Below are 25381 nucleotides of genomic sequence, written 5' to 3' on the forward strand. Positions count from 1 at the left end.
ATGCAGACCTCTGAAAATGATAATCTCACTGACTTGACAAGCAGAATATAGTGATGTCTCTAACCAGCCTTTTTGCTGTTTTATAGTACTGGTAATTGCTGGAGTTTCTTTTCCTTCAGCAAAGATGTACAGTACCCTTCATATACTTCATGTGGTTAGCTGGCTCACCACTTGTGCTAAATACAGTGTAAGTGGTTGTCTAAAAGAAGACATAGTCATTGCGTTGCATAAGAGCAAGTCAATGAATAAATAAAGGCAGGTCCTTGTGCATTGATAAGGAGCTAAGTAAGACACAAAAAAGACATGAAAATCTTAGTATATTGAGAATAGGTATAAACAACACTATTTCCAATGAGGAGTACTATGAAGAAATAAAAATGTAATAAATTATTGTCCCAACTGATATAAATATGCAGTCTGGTAAAAATCAGCTTGACAGTATAGCATATGCAGTATTTAAATTCCCACAACTGTATTTTATATTGCTGTATACAAAACCCAGATGGAGTATAAAGCATTCAAATTATGTCAAGGTACATTCCATCTTTGCCATTGCCATTGCAGTTGGAATATGTAGCCAGGATCTGCGTGTCTGGCACATGCATACATCACCAGGTCAAAGTGCCTATATCCACAGGGGATTGGATGTTAAGACTGCTGTGTGTGCAGCTGCCAGGCATTTCCACACAGATGGCATGGAAAAATCCTTTAATTAAGGGGTTCCACAGCTACCAGCCCTCTTCCCCTTACCAAAACCACCACCACCTACCCTTTTCATTTTTTATACATACAAAGGAATTCCCCCTACTTCCAAATGTAACTACAATCCCAAGGTTTATACAAAAATACAATGTCCCACCTAAGCCCTCCCCCACACACACACATATATATATATATATATACACACACACACACACACACACACACACACACACACACACTGTCAGGGATCACTAATTCTGTATATACACGTAGATTGTTGGCTATGATGTAAGTGTGCTGGGTGGGGCACTTCTCAGCAGTAAGGGTGTATGTCATTTCTATCTTCAGTAGCTGCTAAATGGTAGGAGCGGGTAGGGGAACACATCGAATCCATGTGTTGCAATTTGATCCAGAATTAGCAACATTCAAAAAATTATAATCATATGCATAACAATTAAGAATTAATTATTTGTGTGGTTTGGGTGGCCTCATTTCCAAAGCAAATAAGTATTTTTTTTTCACCATGAATTGTCGCTTTAAATGTTTGTTTCTGTACTGCAGAACTTAAGCAACAAGCTGAGAAATTTGAACTTAATTCCACCCGCTTTATACTTCTACACCATTACATTTTGTAGGCAAGTATTGTCTGATTTACAGTACATGTATTTAATAGCTTTATTTAAATACTTGCATAGCAGATTCAGGCAATTAACACAAGGTACGGTCAGTAAATAAATTAGGATGTATCATTAAGTACAACAACCAAGCAGTATGTAACGTAATGATGTTGGCACCACAATATCAGTAGTTGCAACAGTAATGTGCTGCCTATACCAATCATTATAATACAGTAATGTGTATTATTCTGAAATGGGATTGTCTGCATAATAGACACTTTTAATGTATTGTACTGTATTTGCCACTTGCAAATTTTACTATTATGGTTTAAGTGTGGGAAAGGAAAACTGCCTGTCTTATTCAGGAGCATGGGTTAAAAAAATATAATTTTCTTTGAGTAGATTGTGCATGTAGAAACATTTGAGTTGCTTAGTGAAACTTAGCAAACAAGCAGATATCTCGGTTGCAAACCGGCCTGTCGCCTGTAATCGCTGTTTATTCAATCTCTTATCTCAGTCCCCCCTGTTTTTCTGGTGACGTCATTGGCCAAATTAGGAGAAATGTACTTTGTTCCATAGGAAGGCTGCAAACTTTGGCTGTCGGTTTTAAAAACTTGTCAGTTCTTAGATATTAATTGCATGCAAAAGCACTTTGGCTTAATAATAAAAGTCTTTTGAGAGGAAACTGCATTGCTCTTATGTCCAAAACACATGCTTGCCTCACACCATGGAGATCACGTTTACCTCTGTATGGGACCGTTTTGTTCTATCCACAATGTGGATAGTGGTACGTAAGGAGATGTTGGCGTAGATCAGTTGTTCCTAAACTTTTCCTCAAAGTTGACACATAGATGAGAGTATTTGAAAATAGAGACACATCTGAGACCATTTTTGTTGTTAGATATAATTTAGTTCAGACTTGCGAATGTGTAGTGGGAGAGTCATAGCTGAAGTGACCTTTTAAAGGAAAAAAAATTATACTGCTGCCGACCCTTAACTAATGTTCAAGACCAACCACACTTTAACAAGTAGTAGTAGCTCAACTGGCCAGCTTTCACCATGTAATATAAGTCAGCAGAAGCAGCTGCCATATGGATTCAGAGAAGACATAAATAATGAAGTTGATCTATATAGCATTTGTCCACATTTCCTTCCCCATAATTTTATCTCAGTGTTATTAGAGAGAAGCCTTTTATGCAGAGATATGTCCATCTTGAAAGAACATTATTTTAGTGGATTACACTGCAGTTTCAGGTCTATGAACATTACAAGGCACCATACCACCCACTCTGCAGCAATACACCCTTCCCAACAGGCACCAATTTCGGACTTGATTTCTGCCCAAAATGGATGCATGAGCACCACCGCTCAGAGTTGCACACAGTGACTTGGTGGGTTAGAGTGCTAAACTGGATATTTTAAATTTCAAAGTCACCTTGTAATATAAAATAAAATAAAATAAACTTAAAATAAAATTTAAGTTAACATAAATGCCATTAAAGGACAGAGGACATGCAGTAGCAGTCAGACAAGACTGCAGTCACTGCCAGTCATACCGAGGGCTTCCCTCTCCTTACGTGGCTCTCAAAGCTGGAGACTGTGGTTCGACCGCTGCTTTAAGCTGTGTTACAAATTCCATATATCAAGGCTGCTTACTAACCACAAGTGCTTAGGTCATGCACTGTATGTACATACAGATATATCCTGTGCATATACATATCCACCTCTTGTGGATGGTGGGCTAAATATCTTGTGTGTGACAGAGTTTGAAAAGAGGACGCTGATTGATGAAGTCCATGGACTATATTTAAAGTCCCCACAGGCTAAGTGATATGCCCCCAGAGTGCAATCAACATGTGTAAAATATGTAGCACTGATACATATTACCTTCCTGGCAGTGGTAACAAGGGTAGTGGCGTGGTGTGTTACCAAAACAGTCTTAGATGTCTTCTACTTTGTATAGGAATAAAGTAGATTATGTAGTATTTTACAAACTTTTGAATATACATTATGGAAATTTTCTGTTCACTTTTTTTTTTTTTTGGTGCAAATAATTCAAACTCAAAACATGTATTCAGTTCTCGAATTGATTGAGACATTAAGATTCCCACTGCAGCTAATGATGTAATTCAGTACATTTTAAAAAGAAATTAAACTGGAACATACTTAGATTTTGCTGAATACCTTGAAGTACTTTTAATAACAGCTTTTGCTAACTTGGAAAAAACATTATTCTACTGAGCTGAGTATTATTAACTTGTTAGACTAGTTTAAATATTTCAGAATTAATTTACACTAAGTACACAAAAACAGTAACTCTCTATCCCTCTGAAAACATTGAAACCATGAAACTTAGTTTTACAAACTCAGTATAACTTAGTATTACAACGTACACTAACCAGCATAAGATGCTGCTGCTCTGAGCATCTGTAGGTCTTCATGCCAGTTTTAAAATCGACAACTTTTTGAAATGTGAAATTCTGAGTTTTGTAGTAATGTTCAGTGTGCCTACCTGTGCCAAAGGCTTTCCTCAGTTTCACTGCCATAAGCTCATTATCTTGCCGTGCAACACCCGTCCCTCAACTCTAGTCTGAATGTCTCACTGTTTTAGCAGCTGTAATGTGGGCATTCCTGCAGTCAGACCAAACAATAAGGGATGTGCTCCCTGCCTATGGCCCATTACATCATCAGCATGTCCTTATATGGAGCTCTGCATCGCAGAGACTCGCAACAAGGGGGTGTGCTTGCTCGTATCTGCGAATGTGTGGTTCATGTCTGAGTGTTTGGGTGAATCTCCTGAGGTAACTGTTTAACTTGAAGGATGTGGCAGAGAAGAGGGAAAAGTTTTGTTGACGTATGTAATGTGTGAAATATCTGCCTGGTCTGTCACTGCTCCAGAGGCAGGGCAGTAGGTGAAGAGAGACGAGGAGTTCGAGTTACAGTATTTTTTTTCTTTTTCTGGCTCTTGTCAACATAAACCATGTGTTCAGCCAAGGAGGGAGGAAAAAAGAATAAGTTTGCAGAGTTAATAAGAAATTCTTGGATAAGGATGTGTAATTGAGTCCACTGCTGAAAAATAGGACGTAAAATTTGTCTTTGACATGTGAAATGTATATTCGCAGCCCACATGTAAGAGATCTCCTGACACTTTGACTGTTTGACTGAAATGGTTTGTTAATAATACTGTTGCTGATTGAAATCATGTGGTGCTACTAGCGTCTACCTGGATCATAATAACACCCTCTTAGTCTCAGTGGGGTATGCTACTGCTGCTAACAGGCAAGGTAAAACGTTGTATGTTCTCTCTCTGTGCAAGAAGAGAAGAATGTCTATGGTGAAGGTAGTAGGAGTATTTTAACATCTTACCTGTGGGTGTAAATGTGGGTTTAAGATAATGGCTCTACAAACAAAGTAATGGATTCTTATACAGCAGTATAACGATAGCTTGAGACAGCACACATTACTCTTTATCAGTGGCACATTGTTCATTTCACAATACTAGTCTTTACTTTCATTATCAGATTGGTTGTACTTACTTAAAATTTCTCACACTATGGCTGGTGACTAAATCCATCCTTGAAAGTTTCATTATGCATCAGATTCTTCAGGGTGTTGACAATTTAGTTTGTCAGTGTCTCTATTGTTCTGAGAATGATGTTCTCTGTTTATTGAGACTGTGACTGGTGACACTGCATGGTGCAGGAACACATGGCAACATATGTGCAGTGACAAAAGCGCTTCCTCACAAACATGGTTCAAGAAATACACATCTGAGTAAGTGTAGGCAAATTAATCACACATACATATCGGTCTGTAAAAACAGTGTATTCTGTCACTGTGTGCTTCAGGCAGTACATTGCAGTTATAAGTGATTCCAGCAGTTTCATGGAATAACGAGGCCAAAACTCTTCCTGTCTCCTGCCCACTAAATAAAATATGTCATGGCTTCACAATGGCTGAGGTCACTGTTACTAAATCATAGACCTTTGCCAACCAAGCAGAGGGAAGTGGAGATATACTAGAATAATTTAAAGCTGCACTAGGTAGATTCTTATGTGAAAATACAAACATGTCATACATCAAATCAAATAAAACCTTATTTATTTATTTATCATTAAAACAGCAAGCAAATGTGCCAAGCCAACCAGAGTAATTAAAATAACATAGCTACTCAATCTAAATAAAACCAAAAGCACGCAAGGACCTTCCTTTCAATTGGACCAAATGCTGCACAATTACCAGTGCAAAGTTGTCCCCTTTTTACTGTAATTCATCCATAGTTTTAAAGAGTGTAATTAAACATCAATCATATGGTAATAATAAGAAAGAAGACACATATTGAGATTGAATCAGCTTTTAAGTTCATGTTTGTCTATTAACCATCTCCACAAGATAACTTCTCTAAGTCCAGAAATATAAAATAGACATCCCCCATTTTTGGATAGCATTTTTGGCCAAGCAAACTTTAAGTGAATTTGCCAATTGCTGATGAATACAACAAATGCTAGCATATATATTGTGACTTGAAGTCTGTTCATTCAGTGGCAGATGGAGCAGAGTTAGCGAGTTGCAGTGGGAGCCAAACACGACTCGTGAATTCCTGAAGAAATAAACTGAAAACATGTGGCCCGATGATTTAGAATAAACTGAAATTAATCAGTGTGTACGACTGTTGGAGACTGTTGTTGGAGGACAATGAATGAGGTTGGATGACCAGTCTGTGCACACAGTGCCAAAAATAGTATTTCTTTTTGGTAGACAACTGACTGTTTGCAAAGAAAACAGTCACACTAAATTTAGTTTTGTTTTAATCTTATTATTCAATACAAGGAACAACATGATGGGCTAAGCTATTTTTAAGTTCCATTTGCTAATTGTCATATGTATTTGTGACAGCTAAAGGCCAGGGCATCAGTAGCTGGAGGAGTTGGGAGCACATCCAGATTAAAATTGTTGAGCTCCCTGCTGAGGCTGAAGTTTTGACTCTTTTGATCACACTCCTTAAAGAAACCAATTCCTGTGATGCTAGAAGAGACTGAAGCTCTTAAAATCTTTAAAGCACCATTGTAATACTTTTCTACAAGGTCATGGGGAATTGGGAAACTAGTACATACGTGAGTAAAGCTGAGTTTATTTTAGACTTTCAAAAAGGCCATATTTCACATGTACAGATGCTGTCGACAACTGCCCACTGTGCCAAAGCTCAAAACTATTATATATTTTAGTTTGCGTATGCTCATTTTTCCCTGCAACTGTTTGTTCTTGGAACAAACATTTCGGTCATCCAAAATTAGATTCTATTTCTGGATCTGGACATATTTGGGGCCCTGAGTACTGTACACTTAAAACAGATGTCAGGGATCAAACACAAGAACGGGCTACACAAACATGTTTGCTGTGACAAGCCTCTGCCACATGACAAATAGTGGAGAGATTAAGATGTATTATGTAACCTCTATGGGATGACTATAGCATTGACAATACCCAAAAGAATGCAGAGGTTTGGGATTTGGCTTGGGTGAGCAATGTGTGGTTCAGTGATGCAGTTGTCTTAGCATCTCAGTCTGTTCTTCAGAGCTGGAACTTACTGGAAATTCCAAGAGTGTACAAGTGTCAGAACAGATAGATGTATGCAGTTATTTATTGTATAGAAGGCAATTTGCTATTGGAGAAACAGATCCCTGTCCAAATGTGACCTGCTGTCTCAGGTTCATCATTAGTTTCTGGGAATAAAGCACCCTAATGGTTAAGATGTCTAGAATATAATTCCAGCTTTATTCTAAATGGGGACCTGTGTTGCTTTTAATGCACCTAATTCCTTCTCCATCTATGATGTGACTGTTGGAACAAGTCAAAGGAATAATATTAAAAAAAAATGCAGTTTTGGCTCAGCTCAACTTTTTACACAACAAGCACACATACTTGGAGGATGACTTAGTGATGCATTAATGGTGTAATTTTAGTTTATCACACAACCATCAAGAGTCGACAATGAAACTGCTATGTGGTGATGCTGGAGTCTCATGTAACATGTTCCACTCACCTGTTTCTATGCACGTTTTTGTTCGCACAATCTAAATTGAAAAGTGATGGAACAAAAAATAATGAAAAGGTGTGTGTTTATAGCTGAAGAGAAAAACTTGGTGTGTCAAAGTTTCTAGGAAACAGGCTTAGCTAATAGGTCGTGACACACAGGAAGTGTGTGACTTGTCACTCAAGTATCTGCTAGACCAGAGGTAAAAATGGGAATAGAAAAAACATCAGATCAATGTGGACTGATGAAAACACCATAACATTCCTCAAACTAATTCATAAAAGAAGCAGAAATGCTATATTTCAATCAAGTTTTGTGCATAGTGTTTGCGTGTTTGAGGCCCATCTGGCACACATCTCGTAGCAGATTACTCACGCACTGGTGTGATATCACCCGTCTGGAGAGTCAGCATCACCAGCTGTTTATCTTGACACACCGCACTCCTAATATTTGCCAGACTGCTAAACAGTAGTTTTGGAGCTACATTTAGATGTAAATGTGACTTCCTACCTATGCTGGACATTCAGGATTGTATGTCATCTTCTTGCCACTGGCAACATGTCAGCATCAGTTCAAAGACTCACTCACTCTTAATTTTTGCTTAGACTTCAAAGACTAATATGTGCATGATATGTTGAATTAATGTGATAAAGCATTAATACCTAAACCTGATGGAAACGAGATCTCAGACTGCAGTAATTTCACCTACACTATGTCTTTGACAGGAATGAATGCATGTCTGTCTGACACACACAACCATCTGCAGGCTGCAGATCCAGACAAAGTCAGAGACATAAGCACACACTCATCCTCTCTCCTGAGTGTGAATACATGTTTGGTGTAATTTCTGCTGTGTGTCAGACAGACTGCTTCTTTTCAGCCGCCATAGACGAGACCTGGTCTTGCCCAATACCCTGAGCACTGCCTGAGACACATGCTTACAGGCCAGGAGCTGATTACCTGACATACATACATGACATCATCGGCTAGTAATCAAATCCGTATGTCTCTTTCCCTCCTCCCTCTCCATCTCTCTCATGCAGAAATTTTTCACTCTTTTAAAATCCACCCATAACTTTGTCTTCACATGCCTCTTTGTGTTTGTTTTTCTTTTATTCCTTGTCCCCCTCTCTTGTGTTTCTGTCTCCTCTTCCGAAGTTTTCCCTCTCTTATTATATTTGCTGTCTGTCTCTTGTTTCTGAGCTCAGCCTGGGCCTCAGCATGGGCTCCACTGTTAAAATGGAACATGATTTTGAGTGCCAGGCTAAAAACTCTGATGTGGACTATTGCTGGCCTTTTATGGCCAAAATTGTGTTTTACTGCCTTTTTCTGGCTGAAGACCTTCTGTGCGTTGTTGTGATGACATGTTGTAGAGCCCAAATAGTTGTAATTGCCTGTTTGAGGTGGACTTGTCTCATCTGAGTGTGTGTTCACTCTGTCCAACCTTCGTTCCCTGTTTTTCCTCATTGTATTGTCTACATAACCTAATTTCTTTTTCATGCTCTTTTGCCAATTTTCCTGTGTTATTTTAGCTTGTTCAGCTTCCATGTTTGTCAGGCACATGGCGGGGACCTTGTGGCACAAGGTCTCTGGTGGTGTCTCTTCCATTGACAGTGAGGGTGGGGCATGACCATGACCTCTCACCACTTCTTTCTGTCAGCTGTAACCATCAGGGAGGTTTGAAATGTTGCAGTTGATACTGTATATCATTAATATCTGACTAAAAGAAAATCCAGCCACATGTTCTTATCTGTTGAGTCTGAATGTCTCTACTTGCCTTCAAAACTCACTTTTACATGAGTAGGATCTCACAGCAACTCCAAGAAGTCCATGCAGTATACTTTTTCACTTTCATTCACGTGTTTTTATGTTCTGATTTTGTGTTTTAGCCTAATAGCTAATTTTGTAGTTTGTCTTAATCTTTTAGTTTTTCCTTCTCTGCTCCTTAGATATAGTTTCCTATAGTCAGCTGCCTAACAGATAAAACATAACATCCTAACATGGAGTGATATAAGATTATGGGCAGGGCCTAATCATGCAGCTTTAGATTGAAGGGCTGGACCAGGCAGACAGGCCATAATTTACAGACTAACAACAGCTATTACCTAACAAAGGGTCAGACTTGTTGAAAGGTGTGTACTAGTGTTTGTGTGCATGTGTGTAGTTGACAGGGTAAATGTGTGTCTGCTGCCCTCAATTGGTACGGCTGATAATCATTATGCCTCCAGCACTGTGGACTTTGATGTAAATCACCAACACTTTGCAACAGGAGGATGTTCCTATCGCTGTTTGCACAAACGTGCTGGTTTTCAAAGCCCTGGGCCACACATGTACCAGCAGTCATTACATGCAGAGTAGAGCAAGAAGCAGGCACCAACTGGCTTTACATAATATGTCATTATATCATTATCATTATTTGCAAACACAGAGATCATCAGGGGTGGTGAAGGACTATAATCAAGCTTTTGCAAAGCATGTAAAGTAGGCCTGTCTCCATGAAATTCAGTTTTTATTCCACATTTTTTTAGCTCCACTACAAATGCAAAAACTCAAATTTGTAATCCTGTCTTCATTTTTTTTTTTTTAAACAAAAATATCTGAATACATTTTTCTGTAATATAGTTTTTATATTTCCTGGCAACTACCAAATACCGCGGGTAGAAAAGCACTGCCTCCAGATTCCCGCTATTAAAACTCACACCCCGGTCTAACAATGACAATGGCTAAACAATAAAACATGGATCATGTAACTTGGCAACAAACTCACAGAAGAAAGAGAAGCGATAACACACACACGCACACACACTAATCTGTCCATCTGTCAGGTGAGCAGGGTGGATCTGGCTTCAGAGACACTTTGATGGTTTCCTGATGGATTAGTACTGCTTTCAAACAGTCCGTGGAGGCATAGAAGACTCCTCTAATCAGATTTCAGGGATCTGCACTTTCTCAAATAGTCTAGTCCTGAAGACTACACTATTTTCCCACATGTGTATTCATCATGCATTTTCATGTCTGTCTCATGAATTCTAGCTTCTGTGTGGGTTTGCATAGCAATTCTAAGAGGAAACCGCCTCAGAACCAGGTAGTTAACTAACAGGACAACCACTATCTGGCTAATCTCTTAATATTTGCCTACCGACAGCATCTGCATCCTTCACCTCTGTCCTAATCAGCCCCTCAGCTTAAAGCTAAACACGGGTTGTATTTATGCAGTTAAAAGATACAGCACTGAAAGTCAATGCTGAGACTGTGTTTAAAAGGCACATATATTGTAGTACATGCAGTATCCAAATACCAGTTCAGCATTATGCATTAATTACAGTGAGACCACCAGCCAATCAAGTCCATTTTAAGAAGATGTATGTAGTATGTATGAAACTTGTTCAGTTCACTGCATTTGACGAAATCTGTTTTACTACCTACGCTTTCCCAGCACACATGTTCATAACAAAGGACAAACAAATGTTTGTTGAATTTAAGCCCTGTAACAGAGGAAATTCTCACTTTGCCATTAGTGCTGTGTATCCAACTCCTACTTACATATCTGCCCCATTTACTCATCCCCTGATTTATCGGCAAACAATGTCCAGCATCTTTATACACGGCAAATGGGTTTCCTAATCTGGTCATCCATTCAGAACTACATTTATGGAAAAAAAAATTCAAAAACCTCTGCAAAATATTCTGATATGTGTGCATTTCAGTGCTATTTCAGCAGTGGCCAGAGTAAGAGGACAGCAAGTTGGACAACAAATGTTTTTACCCTTTGGCAGTTAGGCAGTACGCATTGTCATGCTATTAGAGGGAAATGTGCATATGAAAACCACAGTGGGTGAGTTTGTCTGTGTGGGGTTTTTATTTGGCCCAGAGGAGTTCTTGTTCTAGGATTTGATTTGGCATGACAGTGGCTGCTAAGACTTTTTCGTACCTTAGTACTTGCTTTAGATTTGTTATGTCCCCATTTTCTTATCTCAACAACTTTATCGTTGTGTAGCCTGTTGCACGGGTTGAAAGTACATTTGAGTGTAAAGTTATGGCTGACTGCTCTGTTGTTTTACAGAAAACACTTTTTTCATTTGCACAGCACTTTAACTTATTTGACCCGAATCAGAAGTCAATGGATTAAAGTTATACGACTACTTTTTATGTGAGAAAAATAAGGTTTCTGTAAAGCAGAATGACTTGGTATCTAGTAAGAACATGTACAGAATATTGTAAAAGCTCAAAACTGGAGTTCAAAAATTCTGGGATATTGGGATACACAATTTTGCTAAAGCAAGATAGCAAGTTTGTGTTAGAGATGGTCACATAGGCAGTTTCCATCTTTAGTGATGCAGCATAAAATCACTTTTGTGCCCTTGTCTAAAGTAAATAACTGTAACTGTAGAGCACAGTACTGTGCACTCATATCAGTGTAATCAGAAATATAAGCCTGTTTATCGCTGGATGTGTGCTACCAGAGTTCTTATTCATAGCTTTAATCAGCTTTTACGAAATACATGGATACAAACTTTTAAATCTTAGTTTTTGTTATTTGTTGTATGTTTTACTTCTATCTCCTCTTTATCCCTCCATATTCCTTCCACCATCTCTGTCAGTCTGTTCTCTTCTGTCTGTGCTTCTACAGTGTCTCTGTAGCGGACACACCCCTGACAAAACTCTCCAGATGTCCTCATTCGTCATTTATCTGAACCCTCTCATAACACTTTGGCTCTGTTCACTTCTACATAAGGGCTAGACCTCAGATGACAAACATCATTTTTCAGCCATAATGGCTCACATGTGAGGGGATTAGAGCGATTAGAAAGAATGACATGTAATCTGTTATAGTTACTGCGAAAATGTTATTAGATTGCACCAAATAAAACGATAGGTTAGTGAAGTGAAGATAATTCAGCGAGTTGTTGTATTCAATGTAAAATAAAAGATTATTTTTCATTGCCTTTGACTTTAAACAAAATGTTTTCTGACCTGACACCTGTGTTCATGGAACAGAATGTCTCAGTTCGTACCTAAATGACACAATACGTTGTTTGCTTTCCAAAGCAACACAAGACTAATCTTCCACCTCCATGTCAGCAAATCTAATGAAAACAAACTATAGCACCATCATATTTTAATGCTTTGAAACATTTGCATGGAAACGACATGTTATCTTATTTTGCGATGATCATGATGTAAACAGCTGAAGTACATCTTTCTTGTTGCAGTTACCTTGAACGGCTTATTTTAACCTCAGTCACATGAATGAAGGCTTTAGCTTTTGTTTTTTTGGTGTAGCAAATACCAAGATTGCTTCACAAATGTTTAGGAATTCAGCATCATTGACAACAGTGCAGGTGATATTTAATGTAGCTTTTCTAGTAATGACCCTTTAGTAACCACTACCTATTTTAACAATATCCTCTACATGGTTTATTAGAAGAACTGTCTCCACCTTTGACCCTTTCTCCCCCTCTGTTTTTCCTTGCTTGTCTTCTTCTCTTTCTTTCTCTACTGTCAACTCCCTCTGGTCTCATCCTCTTGCTGTTAGCTTTTCCAACCAGCCAGCTGCTTTCTCACCCTGGATCTTCCCACTCACTACTCGCCTCTTTGTGTTTGAGAGGAATGTAAATGATAGTGATTTGGGTTGTGGTTTGTGATGCTGGAATTTACTTTATCGAGACATAACGGTGATGGACTGTAGTCTGTCTGTGTGTGTCTGTCCTAGTATGTGTTAGGGTGACATCACCCCTTTCCCAGAGTGCTCAGAAGGGATGAGACCCAGGCTGGGTGGCGGTTCAGGATCGTGGACACACTTTTTATTGTCTGCTCACTTCCTGTTCAGGCTTTCATTATTCCTGTTACTTGGCAATCAGCCTCAAGTTGTTTCCAAATTTGAACTTAAGTGACGAGAAGCAGACTGAGCCTCATACCATAAAGCCCCCATGGCATTGCTTTAATTTTTCAGGGATTGTTGTATGTCATCCCAGCTGTACATCTGTATTTGTTGTCTCAATATTTATGTTATATATTTGTCTTGTTAGTGTATCATCCTGTTGTCTTCCGGCGTGTTATGTAGTCACTGGGTACATGACTGAAACATGGTGGGTGGGTAGATGCTTGGGTTTTTTTAAAGTCAGGGAAATCTATAATATCCATGCTTTTCCACCCAAATCATGTTGATTATAGACATCAGATAAAATTCCTGATGACCAATATTTCACTCACAAAAGCACAACTGAAACGTGGGGATCTTGCCAGCATTACCTTCCCTTCCACATGACATGATTGGATTGATGATCTGCTCTTTACGTGGAATTATTTTAGCTTGCCAGCTTCCACTTTCCAAGCTGAATATAAACTTGGCAGTACTATGGCTCTGTCCAAATGTTGACTGTTATACTAGTTAGATGTTGCAACACTGAGGTCATTTATTGTAACATTTTGTGAAATTCTCAAAGGCTGAAATTTGGAAGTTAGTGCACCACCTAACATGGAGAAAATCCATTCTAATATGTGTTCGCTGAAGCCAGTAAATGGATTGAAGTGTTCTTCAGGTCAAATTTTATCATGCATATTTGTAGCTTCTTTAACCATGACTTTATGCCCTGCCAGTTGATAAAGTTTGAGACCTCTTAGGGAAGTAGAGATGAAAGAAATGCGTTAGGGTACAGTACAACCTTGGTGTTTTCAGGCTGCATTAGTTTCCCTGTGGCAGAAAACAGTTCTAATGTTGAAGTACACCGGTGGGATACCTTAGTGCATGTCAAGGGGCTGCTTAAAAGGCCTTGGATCAGCAGCGTTATTAATGAAAGGCCTGAATGTCGCGTCTTAGCCCGTCTCTATTCAAGCTGATGTCACCGTCTGGATAGACACGACTCGTCTCACCTCAGTGACTGAACACAACAGATGGTTCACATCTGGAGGGGTTCCAGCGAGACATTTTAACACTGAGGGTTAAGAGGTTTTGCTTTGTCCATTGATTTGTGCTGATAATGACATTTGATGGAACTTTTATTTTCTTATAGTGCAGTTAGTTCTGGCAGGGTGCCTAGTCTTGAGGGCTTTCACAAGATATTAAAAAAATGTAAAAACATCTGTTGGTGCAGACCTTTACATGCTTTTCTGTGATCTTTTTTTCTACATTTTGAAATAATGGCAGAAGGTTTAACAAAACATTTCTTTCCTCATAATGTTTACAGATTTATAAAAGCAGATTTTAATTAATCAATTAATTTGTAACATACTTTTCCTTTTACATGGACTCCAAATGTCAAATTACTCCACTCTTTCATAAGAGTGAAGCATTGAGAAACAATGTTAATGTTTTCTAATTCTGTATAGCCTATTATTATTTTTCATCTCTTGTTTAAGGAAGGACGGTAATTCTGTTTTGCATTTAAGCATGTTAATTTTCTGCGGCACTGTGCAGTACATAGTGCATATATTTACTGGTCATTCATATTTGGCCGTTCTGCAGCTTCACCTGGGGCCTGGTTAAGGCTTAAGCTCCACAAAGCTGCCCAAAGGAACCTTAACAGCACTTTTTGAGCCAATAACATTCTCATCACATTCCTACTCTTTAAACGTCGATCTCCTGAAGCTACCCAAGTTAGGGAAGCTTCAATAAAATAAAGAATGCTTGCAACTGTTTTTAGGAATATATTTGGGTTTAGACCTTAAACAAATACCATGTGATCTTTTTTTTTTTTTATTGTTCCTAAAAAAAAATCACTTACTTTTACCCTATCCAGGAGAACAGTTCCCACTCAGTGTAACATAAAGTCTTGCATGCAGTGCAGTTCCTCTGAAGAGACACTAAAAGTGCAAAAGAATAGCTGCTAAATCGGATTTTATTTTTGATTGAGCACAGAACTGACTGTAAGATATGGCTTTTTTAAGTGTGAGCTCTACATTTTCTTTGTTAAAAAAATTACTGTGCCTTAGGAATGAGCTCATGCTATACTTACATTAAATTAGAGAGATACAAGCATGGTATTTATTCTGTCTAGTGTTTACTCTCTGTCCAAACCGCAGGTACCACACCTCCTACTTGGCATGCCTTAACTTTGCAAGAACCCTTGCTAAATTGTTGGATGCTTTTAAAACACATTATACTGTAGGTGACATGAAGAGGGAAGGTTCACTTTTTCTGGTCGCTAAGGCACCATAATACTTGTGTACTGATAGTAAAACAAATCGGCGTGTTTCTGAGGCAGTGAGGTAAGGAACTGTGTATTTATGCAAGAGAAAAAAACAGAGAAAGCAGAACGAATAAAGTATAAAACATTCTGTGTGACACCCCCGGCTCTTTGCAGGAGATTCGTAACGTTTTTGCTTGTCTCCGTGCTGACATGGATACTTCCTCTTTCTTCTACTTCACTAAGCCGTGAAAGGCTCCTGAAACTGGATAGACTCTTTAAACCCTTTTTCCACTGTTTAGTTATACTCCCCACCTACCCTTCCCCACCTCTGTCACTGCCAGGATGATTTGCTCTGTTTCAAACTCAAAAACATTTGTCCTCAGATATCAGCTTCTTGACTTTGACAAAAGTCTGATTTCAACACTGTAATCTTCTATGGCAAAGTTGCCAGGCATTCTTGAATCCTACTGCAACCCCATCAAAATATTATATTCCAGACATCTTTATCCTTCACCGTTACAAGGATATCAAGCTGCCAGCCGTTTATGGCTCACTGAGGCTGCAGCTCTTCACCAGGTCAACACAACATCAGGATGGGAGATTCTGGAGTACAACTCAGTTGACTGCATAATTTTGTCTTGGAACAATACGGTGTAATTGAGGTTTTGGACCTGGATCTTAAAGAACACTTTACCCTGTATATGATTTGTAAGAAGAGTTTGGTTTAGTGCTTTAGGTGGAAGAAGGTGAATGTTTTGTTTTGCTGTTGTGACACTGCTACTTACAAAGTGTCTTCTAGTAAACAATTTGCGGTTTGTAAACACAATCACTGGGCTTGTTGTACTAGTATATTAAATAGCTTGCCCCTGCTCTTGTCTCCTGATGTAAAAAGACAGAATTTGATTTTATGTCAAGTCACGCATATTATCCAGAGTTAAATTACATTTCTACAGTGTTTTTGCTGAGGGTTGGTGGCCTTATGAAAGATTAAGCTGTTGTATATTTTTTCCACATCAATCATAAAAATATATTTCTCAGCACTCACAGATACATCATAATTTGATTTATCCATTTCCTCAAACAATAATTACTAATGACGGAAAAGGTGTGTCTAAAAAGATTCTCTTATGTCAACCCTGAAATAGAGCAGTGCCAGCTATTCTCTAGACTCATAGCCCCATAGGAAAACATTCTCATTAATCATGTCCAGCACCTTGCATCGAATGTGGGAGAAGGGAATTTAAACCCCAGCTGGGGTTCTTATTTCCTGATTTCATGGAAGTCTTGTCAAACCTGTGCTGGGACAGGGTGGTCCCTCTGACAGCTCGCTATTGTTCCCCGCCAAAGAGACAATCCCTAAAGTTTTAAATTTTGGTTTTCATATCACAGCAAGATACCCGACTGCCTCAGTCTGGACAGGTCGTCTTCGAGCCTGAGTGTACAGCCTTGAGATTCTTTTTCTGCCACAGTAACCACAAACTCATTTCTTACTTTCTTTTGCAGAGATTTACAAAGTAGGAAATCTGGCACAGTGCATCCTATACTACACAACAAATTCCTTTGAGATGATAAATGTTAAAAATTGTAAGATTACTGAATGTAACACAATCCAACTCCTATAGCCTCCACATGCAAAGAGCTGCATTCATATGCTGCCACAGACCATAAATAGTAGCTTTGTTTTCTGGTCTCTCACAGACAACCTTCGTCAAGGAAAAGTAAATTAAACCCTGCTCCCTATAAACATCCCTGATTAACAGTTACCACCTCCAAATCAGTTGCTTCCTAACACCCTGAGAAAGTTATAAGAGCTATTTAGAATTTTACACAAATGCCATTAAATTCCAACAGTGGGTGCAGACACGATGGCTCAAGGAAGGGCACGCATTCAGTGAATGTCAAAATATTTATCTTGTTGTACATGTTACGATGTTATTATACAGTGTGAAGGCTCAGAAAACTCAAAATTGATGCAGAAATGTGCTTGGTCCAGGTGCATTTTTTTACAAAACTTTCTGATCGTGTTCTGTGTTACAACATCAAAATATAAAGGCCCAACTTAGCATTTTTGCTAAACCCTTTTTTTCATTGCATGTTTTCTCCAATCCTTAATCTTCTGATTCAGAGAAGTTTTAATTAAACCAGTAATATGGCAGCTATTTGTCTCTGAAATGCCACCAAATATAAGTCTGTCTGTGTCTCCTATGTACACCCTCCCATACACATTTTAGTAATGATTTGATTTTGTGTTGTGTGTTGTTTGTTGTGGCTGTGTAGTCTTTACCTGCTGCGTGATTTGTTTAGTTTAAGAATTAAAAAAAAAACAGTGCATTAAAAAGTGAGAGCAGAATCATGTATCACTAACGCTGCTACTGCTAGACAGGATGCTGTTGTGAACTCGTTAATTTCTCCAAATGAGAGGGAAGCCTTGGTAGGCAAACATTTCCCTACTGTGATGTAGTGAGAAGAAAGGATAACCAAAGTGATGTTTGCATGTCAAGTTCAGTCCCACAGGTGGAGTTTTGTTGCCTGAGGCCTGACTAAACGTTACACCCGCCAGTTGAGGATATGATATCATGTGGTCTGTTGACATGAACATCCTCAGTACACTCGTTTTGTATATGTAAGTAATGATGAAGGTGAGCTGCAGTGTCATAGGTTTTCATGTGCTTTATTTTCCCCTGAAGGTGGCCAAAATAAAAGTTTCATTGTGTCCTATAACAATAGCAGAATCTGACTGGCCAATAAAATAATTTTAAAATTACATTAGTGATTCCTAATAAGCAGAGATAAGGATACCTTATTATTATTATTATTATTATTATTATTATTATTACATCTTTAACTTCTTATTTTGGTGCAAATAGTTAATGACTGACAAAATATAAAGCAATGTTAGTAAGCTTCTGTGAATGTCTACATACTGTACCTGCTTACTTCCACATTATAATGTGTTAACTTTTATACTGCTTATAAATGCTAGGTATAGAGTGTTAGAGACCCTCCATTTCCCTCATGTTTAATGGATTACTTCAGTACTGCAGTAATCTGGTCTTTGTTCAAAAATAAATAAATAGACTTCGCCACACTGATTGGCACGATCCATTGTGGCAACGTCCAGGTAGCCCATTCACCACATTGAGACATTCAAGTTGGCGGATTGAGGCAGCCTCTTTGTTACCTCCATTTTTCACTCACTATCTTGACACTGACTTGGCTGGGAGCACCAGCACAAACTCATTGTTCAGACCCTGCAGCTGCCAGGTATAAGGACACAATGTGCAAGTTTCTCGCTGACACTTCCTTCCAGTCTGACAGGACGGGAGCAAAAAATTGCTTCCTTTTGCCATGTTTTGCCAAGCAGTAACTCAAGAAGGTGTCTGCTAGAACAAATGTAAGAGGGGTGTAAATCAGAGAGATTAGCCCTTCCTAGCGGGTAAATGTATCGTCTACAATGTCACGTTTACATGTCAATCTTTAGATTTTCTCTGTTGCTTGTTGCAATTTGAGTCTCGCCATCATTCACTGTCTGCAGCACTGAAAGAGGCCATACACGGTTCACAGCAAGTGTAGAAATGACGTGCTAACTCTACATTAGGTATATTTTTTTGTCCTTGACCCAGTCCCTCCACCCTTGGTGCTATTTCCTTTCACAAATAGAATATCAGGTCATATGTCATTTTTGCAGATGTTGAAAGGTGCAAATCAGCAGTTAGGTTTATCTCTTAACACTGCTGCTCACTTAAGGCCTAAATCGAAAGTTTGGATGTTTTTGTGGCACATGCAAACAGTTTTCCTTTTTTGTCAGTTTAGCAGCTCTAGAAGTTGTGTCAGAGTTGCATGCTGACAATCCTAAACTGCATCAGAAATAGTATACAACATGTCACTTCTGTTTTAGAGTTGATTCTTATCTTCTTTTTTTTAATTTAAAAGAAAAAACACTGTAAAAGCCTGAGCAGTGACTCTTGTGTCCCAGTGGTTGGTGAGGTCTAATCACTGCATTCTGTCAAGGAGATGTAATCACATTACACCACACAATGACGACTCTGGGCCTAATTACCACCCACTTTCCTAATGTACTAGAAGAATATTTTGACAGTCTTACAAACATTTTAGGTAAGGATCCCCATATAAAAGTAGACTTTCATATGGTGGTTATCTCTTCTATGTTAAAGGGTTCTGCCTTCCAATGCCGTTGATAGACTAATACCTGCATATTTGCCTTGCAGAACTGGTCAAAGCATATAATGTGTCATCATGACCTTTGAGTTCATTGAGATTTGTTGTCAGAATATCATTCTTCACTCTTAAAATTGATGTTAGATTGAGGAAACATAATTCTCAGGAAAAGTGAAAAGCTCTTGAGTTGGAAAGTTATCCAGTTCAACAGCTTTTTTTAGTGTAAGTGGAAGAAAAGGAGGGTAAGTTGCCTTTTCTTAAAATCATCAACCTTGTTACAGTAGATAGAGACAAATGAGCCTGAGGTTGAGGAAATTGTGGAGCAATCTGTTCATTATCTGGCCAAAGCAGAGAAGGGAGTATTGGCTGACCAGCCAGAATTAGGTCAGTAGCCTCTCAGTTTTTCCTTCAGTGTGGGAGTGATAGTGACAAGCATCTAGATACTCAAATGAAAGTAGTGCGAAGCAGGGAAGGGAATGAAGGGGATGGAGTCTACTCAGTTTTTATCTTCCCAGCCCATCTGTCACTGTAGGTCATAACTCAAATGTAAGCATTACTCTTATTTGTAAAATAAGTGGAGGGATGGGAAGCAGCATCTGCATATTTAGTGCTTTATACAGGTGCAGGAATAGATGAAGTTGCCATGACTGTAGAGCCTAGCCTAAAACAATTAAGCTCAACATTTTTGCAGAGATATAAGTTAAATAAATGGGGGGGGACTATATTTCCTTGTGAAAATTATGTTGAAATAACACTGAACTAGCCTAGGTGATGTGTGTAGTTACACTTTTTTTTGCCATATTGTCTTTTATGAACATTTACTGCACATATTTCATTGGAACTCTGTTTTATCTAATCCTAGCGTATGAACTCAAAAAGGCCATCATGTCACATCATTTAAGGCATTTGAGCCCCCAAGATCACATGGATCATTGTACTGCAGTGTCCTTCTGTATTGTCCTTCTCTCTCCATAAATTTAGTACTTGGCTGTATATTTGGCGACCGCAGTTGCAGACTTTCTCAGAGTTCTATGAAGCAAAGGGCTAAGAACTGTGAGTTCAAGCCATTTGCTCTTGATTTTCAATGAAAGGAAGCCCAGCTACGTTATGTATTGATGCATTTGGATACAAGGCCGAATGTGTTTTGAAAGAGTGTAAAGAGGTGGCTATATATCATATGTGCGTTTTAGAGGGTGTCACGGAATTTGTCATATTTGTGTGATTCCTGACCTCAGCATGGGGCCAAGCTAGTGTGGCTTCAAAGCACACAATTGCAAATATCTGAGTAATGGAAGGAAACATTTCCTCCCATAAAAGGAAACCTTTAACACAGAGCGTCAAAGCAAACACTACACAACTGGGTACTATCATGTACCAAGATTTCATAAACATCACTTTTTTCCTCAGATAGTGTAGAATATATACAGTATATTGAAACTGAGAACACAGTTTCTGTTATTGCATATCTCCTCCTCTCATCCATCGTATCAAATATTTGAACCTGGTTTGAACAGGGCTATATATTATGCACCAGGCCTAACCATTTTTGGGAGGAATACAGGTGTGCTTCTCCTCAGTCAGACATGGCAGTCTTTGTTAGGAGCTGAGCAACCACATGTCAGCTACACTTGATGAATAAGGCAGATTTTTGTCTCTTCATCAACAGTTTTGGGAGTACTGATAATATCTTAATGGCCCATAGGTGAAGATTGATCCTGCTCATGCATGCAGTGAAATATCTGTATATCCAGCGCAACAGCTGCTTGACAACTTCCTAAAACATTCTGTCATTTGTATAAAATATCATCCAGCTTTAATGTTTTTCCCCAACTTCACAGCCTGGCTTTAAGGTGTACCTGCAGAGACAGGAACCGTGATCATTAATAACCAAAAATCCCAGATCGTAAAAAATCAAAAACACTGTGTTCTTGTTTCACAAAACAGGGCAAGTCTGGATAATAAGCATTTCAGCAATGATGAGGGCATTGCTGGAGAATGTTCTCAGTCTGATCCTATGAGTGATGTCACTGCTGCTGTTAAGTCAGCCAGATGGCATTAAGATATATCACAGGCCCCACAAATTCATATGAGCTATAGGAAGGTCCTGTGCTGTCACGTTTGCTGCTACTGGGCCTTTTATCCACAATAAAAAGCTCAACAACTGTGATTAGCACTAACTGTACCAGTATGTTACCTCACGTCACTTTTATTTTGTATCATCTGCAAACTGTTTTCTCATCACTAAGCTTTAGTTCTGTAGCAAACTTACCCTTGAAGACCTAGATGCAATGTGCAAAAATAGGGAATTTCAATTTCTATACTTTCATGGAAACTACCCACATACTATTAATGTGAATCATGAAATGTTACTTTCAACCCCTGTAGATCTGATTTCCATGTATTTGGCAGCCAAAAAGCTCACGATCATATCTGAAATACAGATCTCACGGACAAAATATCTAATTCTGCAGCAGCTGCCATGTACAGTAGGTGCAAGTCATAGGGCAGGATGGGACATGAGCTTGTAGTAGTCCAAACACAAATTGATTGTTCCTTCTTGGATTGTCTTTTACGTATGTCATTGGAAATCTGAGTGTTGTGTCAAGATACAACAACAGTGTGAACCTATCATTGAGGTATGTTCTGGTCTGTGGTCTAGAGTATCTCATTCTCAGCACTTTTCACTTTTAATAATGCAGTTTTTCTGTTTATCATATTGTGGCAGTGTTTGGGTTATATCGCTTCCAAATTTATGTCTGGCACAGAGTAACACGAAATATTAAAAAATTACAAATGTTAATGAGAAACCCAGCTACAGCAGCAAATGAGAATGCCATCAAAAACAAACTTTTCCCTCTTCATCTAGTATGAAATGATTCCAGCCCAACTGGCTTGGTAAACAAGGGGGTGCGCTGTGCATTTTACTGACATTACGTCACAAAAGTTTTAGGTATTCAGAGATCGTATTTCATGACTTGTGCTCTCATCTGGAGACGTCAACATGTCAAGTTGCTTGGTGTAAAGATAGCAGGATGAATAGGAGGGTAGGATGAATAGGAGGGTAGACTCTTGGCTCTTATTCCCAACAACATTAGTTGAACTCCTCACTCTAACATCATTCTGTATGTTCCAAACCTGAGCCAGAATTTGAGTTTTTTTATCCTGTGCATGAAACCAGAGGATAGATTCACTCCCTTCCCCTCAATTCCTTACAAAAAAAAAGCAAAGGCGAAACCAGAGGCCTACCGTGGTTAAGCCTAATGCAGTGTGTGTGTGTGTATATGTGTGTTAGCTGACGTCATGTTTAAAGTAACATCTGTTGATGGTTAGGATGCTGCTCTCGCTCTCACACCCCTACTGCTCCTGCAGTACCTGGCGCGCAATGAGGTCATCACTAATGCATGGCTGAGTGATTGACAATCAGAGGGAAACTGGGTTCATCCCAAAAACCCTGCCTGGATTCACGTGCTTTTTAGGGGTTCCAGAGAGGAGGTCAGTCTGCAGTCAGAGGTGTCCTGCTATGAAAAAGGCTTCATATGAAAAGAGAATCAACAGGAGATGAGTTTATAAATATGTAACACATGATTGTGTGTATTTAAATAACGAAACAGGGCAAAGGGTTTTGTCTGTTCCCAGCCCCTGCAGCTTGGGATGCAATCACAACTTGCTGCTCTCCAGGGGCCAGTAAAAGGAAATGATTACATCCAGCTAAAATGCATCACACAACAAAGGATTAACAAGAGTGAAATTAAAGCCTGGTGCGATGGAGTGCCTCTCACAATATACATGTTGAGCTGAGAGCTGTTTCAGCTCTCCTCAAACAAGTGATAAGTAGCTTTTCCTTTTAGAAGTCAACATATTTTGGGGTTTTCAGTTTTTTTCTAGTCTTCTGTAATAACATTTTGGAAATGGTGCAGAGCATAGCAGAAGCCGCTGAACAAACTTTGGGTTTTGGGCTAAATTGTTGTTTACCCCAGCTCCTTAGGGATTTTCTGTTTCTTCCTGCTCGAGGCAGTCCTGTGGACGTGTCCACACGTGTTGAGGGTCAGTGGACTGTAATATTACATGAGTATATCTTCAGTACATCTTGTTAAGGTCAGATGTTTTAACAGGGTACATTATCAGTTTGATTGACTACTCTATGATTCTTGTTTATGTCACTATTGATCCAATATTGTCATGTCAGCCACAAGACTGAAAAATACCCTATCTATTATTTCCATGGTAGTCTGGCAACAGGTTGAACATGCAGTGTGACTGATGCTTCTCAGGCCCAGGTTAGTTTGATTTTAGTGTTGTTCTCTCAGTTGTATAAATCTTTCACCTTTTCTCACATGGTAATTAGCTCAACCCTGGACGGAGACCTATTTTTCATGGCTGGCTGTCCTTCCTGACATGCATGGTGACAAAGCATAGACTGTCGTCACACCATCCCCCGGTCCAACTCAAACGTTCTGCTTCAGCTAAAGTGCAGTGATGTGATTGTCCCATATAGGTCATAGGCCGAGGTTTAGCTGCCTTCCTTTGTGAAATGAATTACTAAAGGCGTTTTCTAAACATGAGTGTTTTTATGGATGTAATCAGTGTGTGTCATAGGGTTAGTGTGTGTGTGGTGTGTGTGTGTGTGTGTGTTGTGTGTGTGTTATGTGATATTGCTGAGGAGGCAGTAAAGACAGCGCTGCCCTGTAACTGCTCTGTCTCTGACATTTATAGAAGAAATCACTGAAACATGTTTCCACCTTAGCCCTCCAACCATCTCTGTCTTGGCTGGCAGCATTTAACAGCACTTCCTAATAACTCAACCAAGGTTTGTCTCACATTACAGCATTTTATGGATCACTGTTTCCCCATTGGAGGTGTTGAGACCTCTGAAACATGCCTTTACAGTCATCTAAAATAGTTGTAATGTCCTGTAGACCCAGCACACTTACTGTAAAATGCCAACATGCTTTAGTCTGTTATCGGTGCTTCTAAATGCTTCGTGCAGTTATATTTCATAGCACTTGATATTGTTACCAGGAGTCCTGCTCTAGTGAAGAAAGTCTACAGACATGCTGGGAACTCGACGCTGCTTTGAGCTAAATGCTGCAGTATATGCTCACAGTGACAATGCTAACATGTTGCTGTTTAGCAGATGTAGTGTTAAGCAGTAGTGTTGATACATTTTATTCAAACCACTAATTTTGACTTCATAGTGTTGCAAGAGAATTAGTCAGAGTATCACCAAAATGAGGATGTTTCACAGTGTGGAAATCCCTAGAGTCACTGCTGTTACTATGGCTAAATATCTGTTTGTGGTCTTAGGTCACAGGATGGGATCTGATCAAGTGCTGTTTATTCTGAACTGCTGCCTATGAGCTTCACTGACTAAGAGGAGCTGTATAAAAGTTTGTGTATTTAAGCTCAAACTTAAATTGTCCGTCGACAAAGTTGAGCCTCCCAATCTCAATCGCTGGATCGTCTCCAGACAAAACTCTAGTTTTGGTCCTGGTTTGTGCAAAGTTGTTCAATAAAAGGTGATAATAAAAGTAAAGGACATATTCCAGGATATGGGCGATACAATAGTGGAATTCTTTAGAGTGGATTTCCCCCTGTAATCCTGAAGAACACTTTGATTTAATGCTAACATCACATTGGATTATTAAGACATTTATACTTTGGCAGCGCTGAGTGGCTGGACTCAGATGAAGTTGGATGGAGGATTTGGACAGTTTTTTTAG

General features: G+C 39.1%; 2 protein-coding genes across 3 annotated transcripts in view; one reads left to right on the plus strand and one right to left on the minus strand.

Moving 5' to 3' along the window:
- The window catches only part of ect2l (epithelial cell transforming 2 like), a 65506-nt gene that overhangs the window by 17011 nt on the left and 23114 nt on the right, over positions 1–25381 (plus strand). The window lies entirely within an intron of this gene.
- filip1l (filamin A interacting protein 1-like) overlaps positions 1–25381 on the minus strand; it is a 53285-nt gene that overhangs the window by 8206 nt on the left and 19698 nt on the right. The window contains exon 1 of one of the 2 annotated variants that reach the window (XM_026302147.1): positions 3832–3963. The exons of the other annotated variant lie outside the window; for it this stretch is intronic. The gene's annotated coding sequence lies outside the window, so the exon portion shown is untranslated. Of the gene's footprint in view, positions 1–3831; positions 3964–25381 lie in introns of those variants that run through there. 2 annotated transcript variants of the gene reach the window in all.

This window comes from Mastacembelus armatus, chromosome 2 (assembly GCF_900324485.2).
Source record: "Mastacembelus armatus chromosome 2, fMasArm1.2, whole genome shotgun sequence".
In the NCBI taxonomy this organism is placed as follows: Eukaryota; Metazoa; Chordata; class Actinopteri; order Synbranchiformes; family Mastacembelidae; genus Mastacembelus; species Mastacembelus armatus.